We start from the raw sequence: 12,745 nt of genomic DNA, 5'->3' as shown, positions 1-12,745 counted from the left end.
AAGTGAATCCAGAACGTCAAAGAATTACCTTGATTTCTTTAGGGGGGTTTTATGTGACAAGAAATGTCCAGCCGCCACCACTTCGTCAAAGGTGGAACCTGGGACACATTTAGGAAAGCGGAGGAGGGGGGGTTGAGGCTTTTTTATAGACCAAACGATTTTATTTTATTTGTTAGTTAAAAGTTCCTGAAGGCTGTCTTTATATATTTTCCACGGTACAAAGTTATCGAGTCGATACTTCACCAATCAACTTCCATCGGTTTCCCACTTCTCTGAATCGATGAGTTACTAAGGATCAGGGAAAGAGTGGCGGTGTTTTTTAAGCAATCGGAAATCAAGGCAGATTTTAAAGACAGGCAATTTAATTTCCAGTCGGATAGATTGAATGGGTGGGGGGGAATGAGAGGGGGGCATAGAATCAGTGTTCTAGGGGCAAAACGGTAAGAGAATCAAAAGCTGATCAATTTCCGACCATTTAAAGCAATTTACTAGGTGAGGATTAACTAGATTTATCTGACTATATACATTTTGGTGCTCTTATATTGAAGGGTGGATTGTTGTGTAGAACAGTATAATTTTACAGAAGAATTATAGAAGAATTTTACAGAAGAGTTACAGAAGAGTATAATTTTAAGTAGAAAACTGACTGACGCTCGAACGATATCCAGTGAAATTGGCGCAGAAGTTGACCTTCCCACGATACCAAAGGAAGAAAAAGATGTCTTTTCATCCATCCATCCACAAACCAAGGGTGGTACTTTCAATCGGCCCAATATGAGAGAGAGAGAGAGAGAGAGAGAGAAATTCCGGGTCATTGTGACGCTGGCCTGGTTTATTTTGTTAACCCCATGAACGGCTTCGGGCACATTTTAAGCCCAATCCAGATCGCAGCGTCTGTGCGAAGCAGATACCAGAATGTCACTTTGATATGAGCGTTCTCCTTTCGCCCTCCAGTGCGTCGTGGTGCAGACACAGTTTGCCCTTTGAAGATGCGACAGGGACCCCCTTTCCCTCCCCCCCCCAATCCCTATCAGATTCACTCATTGCTTTTATGCTTTAACTTTTCACCTTGAGCTGGGAACAATGCAGGGAGGCGCTGGATATTTGCATCCCTTTATACCCACACAGCGACCAAATCTTTTGCTCAAACTGCCCGTGGCGGTGGAAACTTTTCCCCTTTCCATCGCAGCCTGGTTGACAGAAGCGCCAGCCCCCTCGTCTCCTCCGCGACCCCGGCTAGGAAAGCGGTCTGCGTCGAACCGGCAAAAGCGGAGATCATAGAGGTGAAAGCCCCTTGGGGGCACTTAGGAAAAAAGGGCACGATCCGGCCAAAATAAATGGAAAAAGAAGCCTTGTAGCACTGTGGGCTGCAAATCCTATTCTCACTTGCCTAAGAGAAAGTCCCACTGAATTGAGTAGGCATGTAGAGGAGTGTGCTATTAAATGAGAGCAGTCTTGTGCACGCTTAACTAGAAATAAGTCTCATTGCATGAAGGATTGCGCTGTTAATGTGGCCTCTGGTTCCGTGGACGAAGTGGGCTCTCGACCTCGAAAGCTTATGCCACGATAAATCTAATTGAACTCGGTCCTGTCTATTGCACGTGTTTATTGGGAAGTCCCACTGTGTTCTCTAAGGCCCAGGGTCACAGGACTGCAACCTTGCAACATAATCTTCTGCGTGTTTCCTCGCAAGTAAGCAAGGGCTGATTCCCAGACAGAGATGCAAAGGAGTGCAGCCTAAGGATCAAGTATCTTCAGCCATAAGTAGGCATAGGATCCCGTGGTGAGTCTTGTGAGGTTTTATATAGATATAGGGTTGGATTTAACTAAATCGTGCTCAGATTGACCCATTGAAATGAATAAACCTGTTACAGTGCAATCCAATCCGTGTCTACTCAGAAATAAGCTCCACTGGGTTCAATGAGATTTACTCCCAGGTAAGAGTGTATTGGATTGCGGCCTTAGTAGGGTCTGTTAACTTCAGTGGGTCTACTCTGAGGAGGACTAGCATGGAATGACGCACGCACGCACGCACGCACTCACGCATAGAGGTGGAATAGTGACTTGACACTGGCAGCAGATCCAACCAAAGTTATCCAAATGTAAACCTTAAGACTTAAGGATTGGTGTATGGTTCGAATCTAAATGACATTAGCAATAGCGAGCAGCACCATTGACCCAGCTTCATTCACGTTTAAGTCCCACAAGTCCCAATCCGACACAAATGTACATCACTGAGCCTGTATGTGTCTAATGCAAGATAAGCCTTACGGAAAATAAGTAGAATATTTTGGGGAGGTGAGCCACGTTCTTCAAAATCATATTTCTTATTGTTTATTTGTTTTTGTTGTAGATCTTGTAATATTAGTTGCATTCGGTTTTTTTTGTTTTGTTTTTGTTTTGTGGGGGAGTGAACTGCCTTGAACCTCATGCTTTGGCAGAAAGGCAGCTGTAGAGAAATCTTTAGATCACAATCAATCATATTTTATGAATAATATTTTATGGGTAAATTTGGAAATGTACTGCACAAATGCACAAACACGCACACCTTTCACTCCCCCCCCCCAGTGTTGTAACCCGCCCTGGGGCTTTGTGAGGAAGAGAAGGATCTGCGTTTCAGCAATAAATAAAATCATAAAATAAATCAAAGTAAGATCCCCATTGATTTCAATGGGATTTACTTGCAAGCAAGCGATTTGCAAGGATATGCTTGTATGCTTTTAAGACAGGAAGCCATGTTAAGATTTTTAAAGTTATAGATAAAGTTCAAAGCACATATCTTTAACCATCTGTGTACACTTATGCACTGTATATATACAGCTTCCTATCATTATACCTGCATATCTCTAGTATCTTTATACATTCCAAGCTTTAAACTTGATCAACTGTCTCTCTTTCAGCTGTTTCACCAAAGGCAACTAACCAGCTGAAATAAATGCTTCCTACAATTTAAAACAAACAAACAAACAAACATTGAATGCAGATCACAAAACCAGAGTCCACCCTCTGCTTGCTCCAGACAGCTTCCATTGATTTCAACGGGGTTGTGGTGGAGGAAACGAATGGCGAGTTGCAAATAGTCTTCTGAATGAAGAACACCAACAAGACTTTTACATCTTTGGAGGGATCGAGAGGTGTGAATCAACTGTCCAAGATTCTTGAGATGGCAGGTGGAAACTCCAATGAAAACTGGATTCAAATAACCGTTCCTAAAGTGATGTATTTACTGCTCAATGCATACTTCTGTTCCCCCTTGACTTAGTTACATGTCGGTCGGGTTTATCTGTTTTTGATGTGGAGGGAAGACCCGTCCTTTCCCCTTCAGCCCCCAATCTCTCCAGCGGCATTCTGATGGGGGGGGGGGAATGGAATGACATGTTTGTTTTTTTGTAATGGGGAAAATATCTCATTCCATCTGTTCAGGGGGAGGGCTGTAGTGCCGCAGCAGAGCATGTGTGCCGGCTTCCCACAGATATCTGGTTGCCCACCATGAGAACAGGCTGCTAGACTAGATGGGCCGCTGGCCTGATCCAGCAGACTCTTCTTATGCCCTTATGTGCTTAGGATAAAGAAGGTGCCAGATTCAATCCCCAGCACCTCCAAGTAGGGAAAGATTCCCTGCCTGGACCTTTGGAGAGCTGCTGCCAGTCAGTGTGGACAGTACTGAGCTAGATGGTCTGACTTGGGATAAGGCAGCTTCCTATGTTCGTGTAAAGTGACTGCAACAGCTTTCAGCCTTTCCCAACCAGTGTGCCTCCAGATGTTGCTGGACTACAATCCCCATCTTTCCTGACCATTGGCAATGTTGGCTGAGGCTGATGAGAGTTGTGGTCCAACAACATCTGGAGACACACTGGTTGGGAAAGGCTGGCTTAGATGATCAATGAAGATGTGGGGAAGGAGTGCTCACCCAATTTATAAGAGGAGAAGAGAGTTAAGGGGAGATACCTGAGAAAAGAATTCCACCAAATAATGCAGTTCAGTGACGGAGCACACCTTGACAGCACATCCACACTATACATTTAAACCAAGTGAAACTGGTTTAACCACCATGGTTACCCTCTAACAAAATTGTACCATTTACGAAGGCTTTAAGGACATACCAACATGGCACCTGAGAACTGGTTTAATAATCATTTGCTTCTTTCTGGGGAATTCTCCTCCTGTGTGGAGAAATGACCAGGGTTCTCTTAACAGAGAATGTTCAGCACATTCTCTGAGGCATTTTAATTCCTATTAATTCTAAATTATTATATTTTGATTTTAGACTGTACAGTTTTGTGTACAGTTTTGTGTTATTTTTATTGTATTTTTAATGTTCACCGCCCAGAGAGCTGTTGCTAGTCGGGCGGTATATAAGCTTAATTAAATAAATAAATAAAATAAACAACTCATCAATCGACAATCCCCAGAGTTCCTTGGGAGAACTTATGACAGTTAAATAGGGATCGGGAACCTGTAGGCCTCCAGAGGTTGTTGGAGTGGGTCTCCCATTATCCCCAACTATGAGCCATGCTGGCTGAGACTGATGTGAGTTGGAGTCCAACAACCTCTGGAGGCCCACAAGTTCTCTGTTCCTGTGTATAAAATGCATAAGTGCCCACAGTGGGAGAAATGGCTCCTCAGAGTCCTTATCTAGATGTTGTTAACCATTTCACAGAGTTAACATGTGGGAAAAGTAGGGCAAGGCTGAGGGAAAGAGATAGGACTGCCAGCTTTTGAATCCTTTCGTGTATTTTTAATATGAAATTGATCTGCAGCAAAGAGTCCGTGGTAATTGTAGAATCATAAGAGCTGAAAGGGACCTCAAAAGTCCTCAAGTCCAACCCCCTACCAATGCAGGGAACCCATGACTACAGCAACCCTGACAGGAGATGACCATCCAACCTCTGCTTAAAAATCTCTCACCAAGAAGAGTCCACTGTCTTCTATCTAAGGCAATCTGTTCCACTTTGGAACAGCTTATACAGTCAGGAGGTTCTTTCTAAACTTTAGTCTAAATTCCTTTCCTTGTAATTTGACAGCATTGGTTCAGATCCTACCTTCTGGAGCAACAGAAAAAAAAGTTTCTTCATCTCTGTACGGCCCTTCAAATATTTGGAGATGGCTATCACATCACCTCTTAATCCTGTCTTCTCCAAGCCAAACATAGGTAACTTCTTCAACCTTTCATCATAAGGTTTGGCCTATGGGAGCAGATTATTTGAAGGACCGCATGCATCCATATGAAGCTGCCTGGGCCTTGAAATCCATCTCAGAGGCCTTGCTTGTGGGCTGCCATCTAGATAAATTAGACTGACAGGCATCAGAGAGACAGGGCCTTTTCTATAGTAGCCCCTTGCTTGTGTGATTCCCTCCTACAGACTCTGGAAACTTAAAAAAAAAATTTTTTTAATTCAAACTGCTTTTTAGTGCATGGCATTATTTTAATTGCTAGTGTTTCAATGTCCTCATCTCTTAGACTGTGTTATCTGATGTATTATGGTCCTAATATAAACCACTTTGGGAGGGTTTTGCCTTGAGGGTTTTTGCCTGGCTGAAATGTGTCCTTGAACTCTGATCACATCTCATATTTTCCTGGATGGATGATAAACAGGTGTGTGAGAGTACGTCTATAAACTAGCTGACTGTACAAAGGTAAACTATGCATTCATTGCTCCACCCACTTTTGCCTCTGGCCCCGCCCACCATTGGTGTGTGGCTTCTGGAAAGTTGCCTAAGAAGAAATGTGGTCCTCAGGTTGAAAAAGGTCCCCCACCTCTGCTGCTTAGTATATGGCTTGTCACTGTTGCAAAGAGAATGCTGAACTGCCTGGACCTTGGGCCTCAACCAGAGAAGCAGTCTTCCATATTGTTTTTATGAGCAGTGCCATCAGGGCAGGCGTTTAGGGCAGGCATCTAGGGCTCCACTTAGCAGAATGAGCAGGAGGACCCCCAAATACAGCAGAGCTGACTGACCACAATTTGATGAAATTTGCATTAGCAGGTGTGGGGAACCTTTGGCCCTCCAAACATTGCTGAACTGCAACTCCCATCAGTCCCAGGAAGCATGGCCAATGGCTAGAGATAATGAGAGTTGTAGTTCAGCAGCATCTGGAGGACTGAAAGTCCCGCACATCTGATCTAAAGAGAAGGACCTCCATATGAGCATTAAGTGCAGCATCTAAGGTTTCCTAACTGCAAAGCTGGTTCTTAATATTAGGTCCATGTGCTCTAATATTAATATTTAATTGTAATCCCTTACGAGGAAAAGTTGCAGCATTTGGGGCTTTTTAGTTTAGAGAAAAGGCGGGTCAGAGGAGACATGATAGAAGTGTATAAAATTATGCATGGCATTGAGAAAGTGGATAGAGAAAAGTTCTTCTCCCTCTCGCATAATACTAGAACTCGTGGACATTCAAAGAAGCTGAATGTTGGAAGATTCAGGACAGACAAAAGGAAGTACTTCTTTACTCAGCGCATAGTTGAACTATGGAATTTGCTCCCACAAGATGAAGTAATGGCCACCAGCTTGGACGGCTTTAAAAGAAGATTAGACAAATTCATGGAGGACAGGGCTATCAATGGCTACTAGCCATGATGGCTGTGCTGTGCCACCCTAGTCAGAGGCAGCATGCTTCTGAAAACCAGTTGCTGGAAGCCTCAGGAGGGGAGAGTGTTCTTGCACTCGGGTCCTGCTTGCGGGCTTCCCCCAGGCACCTGGTTGGCCACTGTGAGAACAGGATGCTGGACTAGATGGGCCACTGGCCTGATCCAGCAGGCTCTTCTTATGTTCTTATGTTCTTAATATTATTTCATATTTATCTGCCCCAGTCTCTGTTCTGCCAGAAAAAGCTTGGTTCCACCATAAAACAATCAGCCTCCAACTTTACTCGAGGAAGATCCGTTGATTTCAGCGGGGTGGACTTAACAGAATAAGGCTGCAGCGCTACAGCGTGGTACTCGAGAGCAAGTCTCCCTGCACTCGTGCGGTCCGATGCACGCTTACTTGGGAGTAAGTCGTGCTGAATGTAGGAAGAAGTCAACATGCCTAGGATCGGGATGCATCTAAGGTCAGTTGAAGAGATCACCTCAACTGTCCCACCATAGCAGGACTTGATCCTCTGGAATTAGCCAGCCTAGACGGGGGGGGATTGAAATGAATGGCGATCATCAGTACAGAATGCTCCCTTTCTCGACGAAAGTGCCTGTTCGTTTTCTTTGGCGAACGGGGGGAGGAAGCCTTAGAGCTTTCTTTATAAAGCCCCCCCCCCAACCAAACACTTACTCCACTACACCTCCCTCAGGACTAAAGGCTTACACCAGACCCGCGAAAGCCGTGTAATGTAATCGACTCTCCCGATAAGCACGAACAAAGCAGATCTATAGGTATATGTGCATTTGATGAAGCAATAAACTGGAAAACAAGGCCATTAAACTGACAGAGATCTGGACATATTGTATTCAAAGGGCCTCCGCACGCTTTATGGCAACTGCACGTGGGGTCGCCATTCAAGTGTATTGGGTTTTGTTGTATTTTTTAATTACTTGCCTCCATATAGAGAGCGAAGAAAGGTTTGGGCATGAAACAATCTGATATTGTGCATGTTTCCTCTCCATTTAAGGGTTAAGTAATGCTAGGTGCAAAAAAAAAAAAGTAATGTTAGGCGCGCGATCTGACTTGAGATACTGTATAAGCTGCAACAGTATACGCACTTACCTGCTGGGAGTAAGTCCCATTGAACTCGGTGAGACTTGGTAGACATGCATAGGATTGCCCCGCAAGTCTCTCAGCGGGACTGTCTAGCTCCGGAATAAACAAGCAGAGGATCGGGCTGCAGGTGTGGTTAAGATGGGATGCCAATCCTATGAAGGTTTCAGTTCTTGCCTCCCATGGGATGGGGTGGAGAGCTTTAATATGATTTAATATGATTGCGGTATTTCGACCACAGATGTAAAAGAGTCAACAAGTCCCAATGTACAAATTCAGATTACTATGGAAAATATGAACAGTGGAACGTAGGAAGCTATCTTCTACTGAGTCAGACCATCTAGCTCAGTATTGTCAACACTGACTGGCAGCAGCTCTCCTGCCAGTCTTTCAGAAAAGAGTTTTTCCCAGCCCTACCTGCAGAAGCTAGCCATTGAATCTAGGTGACTGAAACTCGGACCTTCTGCGCACAAAGCAGTTATTTATTTATTGAAGACATTTATATGCCGCTTAATCCTTTGTATTTCTAAGCTGTAGATACCCTACCGCTGAGCCCTTCATGCACGAAATCTTTCCCAGAACAGCAGTCAACAATTCAACAAACAAAAAGACCATCTGGAGAAAACTCCTCAGAAAAGAGACAGAATCTGGAGACATGCTCAGAAACTGAAAGGCAGTACGGTGCAGTGGTAGGAGTGTTGAGCTAAGACTGGGAGACCCAGGTTCAAATCTTCATTAGGCCCTGAAGGTCTTCTGGGTAGCCTTGTGACAGTCACTCTCTTTTTCTCTGTCAGCCTAAGCTACTCATAGAGTTTGTTTGTTTATATTTAGAGCATTTTAAAGCATTTAAAGCTAAATTTTCTTTATTGAAAACATTTTATACCACCTTTAAAGGTAAAAAGACAGATAACAAAAAAGAAGCAGTTAAATGTACATAAAACACAAAATACAACTAACTGAAACATCAGCATTAAACGTTCCAAATCAAAATGAAAACATCAGGAACAGTTAAACCAGACCTTTAAGGGCCATTTAAAAATACTTAGGAAGGGAAGAGCCAGGCCTACTTCCCTCTGAATGGTGTTCCATCAGGATGGGGCCATCACAAGAAAGGCTCTGACTCTCTCTGTACCGCCACCACACATACACACATACCCCTGATATATCTTACAGATGCTCACATCCACACCATACATTTAAAGCACATTTAAAGCATATGACTTCCCTCAAAGATACACAAGAATCCTGGGAAGTGTTTGTGAAGGATGCTGGGAACTGTAGCTCTGTGAGGGTTGATCTGCAGTTCCCTGGATTATTTGGGGGAAATAAAAGAATTAATAAAAATACAATTAAAATCATCCAGCATTTAGTTCTGGAAAACAAAGTTGGATAAAAAATTTCCATAAATATGTAGTAAACAAACCATCTTGACTTTCGCAAAAGTGTGATTCCAGATATCTACAACACCTCTAATTACTTCCCTTTTCCTTTTCCTTTTTTTTTTTTTTGGTTGGGGGCAGAACTGGGTTTAAATATTGTATTCTGGATCATCATTGCTCTGGATCAAGATTCTATCGGAGTCATTGGTTCTTCTTCCTTTACTTCTCTTCCACCTGGAGGAAGATCTCTTTAGTTACAACCAGCTCCCGGGCAACGGTAGACCAAGTTTACCAACTCCAAAGGTCCTGCGCGACAAAGGTCCTGTCACCATCTGCAAAGGCAGGGAGGGCCCAGATATGCGTCCATCCCTGTGGCCAAAGTGCTCCCTGGAGTAAGAATGAAAAAACCTGGGAGCAACGAAAAGTACACAAAAGAGACGGCTTGTTTGTCCCTGCCTTTGATCGTCTGTTTTTCATTCACTTGCGCCCTAACACTGGTTCTTTGACTACACATCTTGACATGGAGGTTTGTTTTCAATGCAGATTACCTGGAAGGAAATGTGATGTTGGCGTTTGTGGGTTTCACACTCTGATCCCAAAACGCGTTGCTCTGGAAGATGAAACATCACCCCTTCCGATGAAACCTACTCCCGACGACTTATCAGTTGGAATCATAGTGTGAACCGGTCGGGTTGCAGAGTCCCAGGCCAAAGAGCAAAGCAAGACCGCGATATCGCTGCTGGCGACACAGAATTGGATCTCAATCCCTTCTGACGCCCATTTTGACCAAATGGGCTCTCCTCCAAGCGATTCTATTGCAGACGACATCAAACCTGCCTGCCTCCCTCGATCTCAGCTAAAATGGTTTATGGATGAGGCTGACTAGATCCATTCTATATTTTCTCGGGGATATATGGAAGATAGAAGAATTCTGGCTTGGCTTAAATGTGAGCTGAGGGAGTGAATTTATGTGGGGCAATGTGCTTTGACTTTCTATGTTTTCACTTGTTGACTTTGTATTTCTTAATTTTTTTTAATGTGTCCTATATTTCAGAAAAGCAGCACGATCCTTGGACTGCAAGAACTTTTTTTTTAGTGTTTACCATACGGTGCTTCATAAGTAATAATATCTTTCTTTATCTATATATAAATGTACATGCATAAGTTTTATATCTCTTTTGGGCTGTCAACTTTTATCCGTTTAATCAGTGGATTAATCAACTGAAGCTACATTTGCCTGTGTTCTTTCCTTCCTCTGTTTCGGTAACATCTTTCCGATTGTAAGGTGCTTGCGGCAGGGATCTGTGGTCTATGTCAGTCTATGTAAGCCCAGGCGTTATGTGCACTGATACTGCATTATACATGAATAATAATTAATAGTCATGCACATTTTGGAAGTAAGTATCACTCAAGTCAGAGGGTTTTCACTTCCAAGTAAATATCCCTGCATTCCGTTTATATACTTGTAATTGCTTAATCAGGAAAGGTTAATTTCAGTAGGGCCTGACAGTTAAAAGTAAAGCACACTTTACATTCTGAGGCCATCTGGGTTTGTTGTATCACTGAAATGAGGGTGGCAGGGAGCTTTGGCTTTGCTTTCTAACAATGCAGTGCTACACCCACTTACTTGGGCCTTGAGTAACCCTCTTTGAATTTAGTGGAATTTAGTGACTTTTGAGTAGACCTGTACAGGATTTCTGTTAATGGTTTCATTCATCAGTAAAAGGCACTCAGTTGTAAGTCTCACTGAGTTCACTGGGGTTTATTTCCCAAGTTGCTGTGCCAAGGATTGTAGCCCAAGGCTGCAAAGCATGACACACTGAAATTACTATGGGCATTTGACATTACATTACAGGAGCTGGAGATTTGGACAGCATATATTAGCAGAATATTACCATCAGGAAGCAAATGTATCTCACTGCATGACATCTACCCATACATCCTGCAGAAATCAGCTCTATGCCATCAGCTCTGACGTACCTCAGTAGATGGGTAATTTAACCAGCCTGACTGTGCTTTACCAATTCTCAGTAGCTTGGTGATGTATCAGGGTACATCTCAGGGCCAGAACATACAAAGGGGTCTTGGACTGAGTCACATCATTGGTCAATTGAGCCCACGTGCATGTGGTGGGTGGGGCCAAAAGAAAAAGCGGGCAAGGAAATAGATGTGATTCTTTCATTAGTACAGTAGGCTACATTCCAGCCATACAAAAACAGAGCACACACACACACACTTTCCCATCCAGGCAAGGACACATCACAGCGAGGCAAAAGCACACAAGGAAGTCACAGAGGATTTCAGGCAGGGAGTCTCTCCCAACCCTACCTGGAGATGTCAGGAATTGAACCTGGAACCTTCTGCATGCAAATCAAGATGAACTAACGTTGAATTTTCCCCAGGACAGAAGAGAATTCTGAATCCAAGCAGAAGGATATCAAATATCTCATCCCTTGTGCCTAATTTCAGCAACGACATTGGATGTCACTATGTGTGGCTTAATCTAAACATGTGCATGAAATGGTCACACCGATAACATACCCCACTTTGGTATATTTCTCCAAGGGGGTTGGAGCAACAGGAGGCATTAGTTTATGGCAGGCGGCAGGTCCCTGCTGCCTTTCAAACTATGCAAAGGACACCATCCGGCCAAAGGGAAGCATTTCTAAATCTCTTCGATCACAACGGGAGAGATAAATGGGTGTTTAACATTAAGTTACAATGGGAGAGTGAAGGTATACGCAGCTACTCAGAAGTAGGTTCCATTGAGTTCAAAGCGCCTTACTCTCACGTAGGCAGATAGAAGATTGCAGGTTAACCCATTCCTAATCACGGCTTCTCAGAAGTAAGTCTTACTTAATTTAACGCAGCTAACGGCCAGGTAAGTGGGGTTAGGATCGTAGCGTTACATCTCTCCCGTCGGGATCAAAGGGAGTTAAAATACGTCCTTTTGGCTGGATCGTGAGACCACCAAGTTGTGGTGGTGGTGTTTTTTAAAGCAAAAATTCATAATAAAAAGAAACGTCTTTGTTTTTCTTCCTCCGTTCCCAGATCGTAGTAACCGAATCAAACACGCCGTAGAACAATCTCAATTAAATAGCCATAGAAGGAGGATATGAAGCATTGTAAGCACCGGAGTGGACGAATAAGTCACACTTACTATTTTGTTTTTTAACATTTCCCAACCATTGTGATGTTAGAATTCAGTTTTGCTCGTTGGTTTGTTTTTTACTGTGGAGTGGGGGAGGTCTTTGCTTTTTGGTTGGTTTCTATTTTACTTATCACAAGATTTACACACCACCTTTCAGGGTAATTGCCCTCACAAGGCGGTGTACAAAAAATTACAAAATACGCAACATTTATTTTAAAAAACACAAAGTAAAATCCATATAATAGACATACCAGCAGTAAAACTGTGTCAGAACACAAACTCAAACTGAAATGCTAGGATTTAAGATGATTCCACATGGTCTTCTCCAGTGGTACCAAGTCGTCATAAAGCATGAACCATTGCCTTAAATAGATTATGGATCATGCATTTTTTTGCACAGAGAATATTTAAGATGAATACGGTAGAGGTGAAAACGCAGTTCAAATTTGTTCCAGGGACTACCGTAAAGTTTACAAATGCCTTGACCCCGGAGGCCAGTAGCTCGTCTAGTTACTCGGATGACTAA

This window comes from Rhineura floridana, chromosome 5 (assembly GCF_030035675.1).
Source record: "Rhineura floridana isolate rRhiFlo1 chromosome 5, rRhiFlo1.hap2, whole genome shotgun sequence".
NCBI lineage: Eukaryota > Metazoa > Chordata > Lepidosauria > Squamata > Rhineuridae > Rhineura > Rhineura floridana.
Note: the sequence above shows the minus strand (reverse complement) of the source record.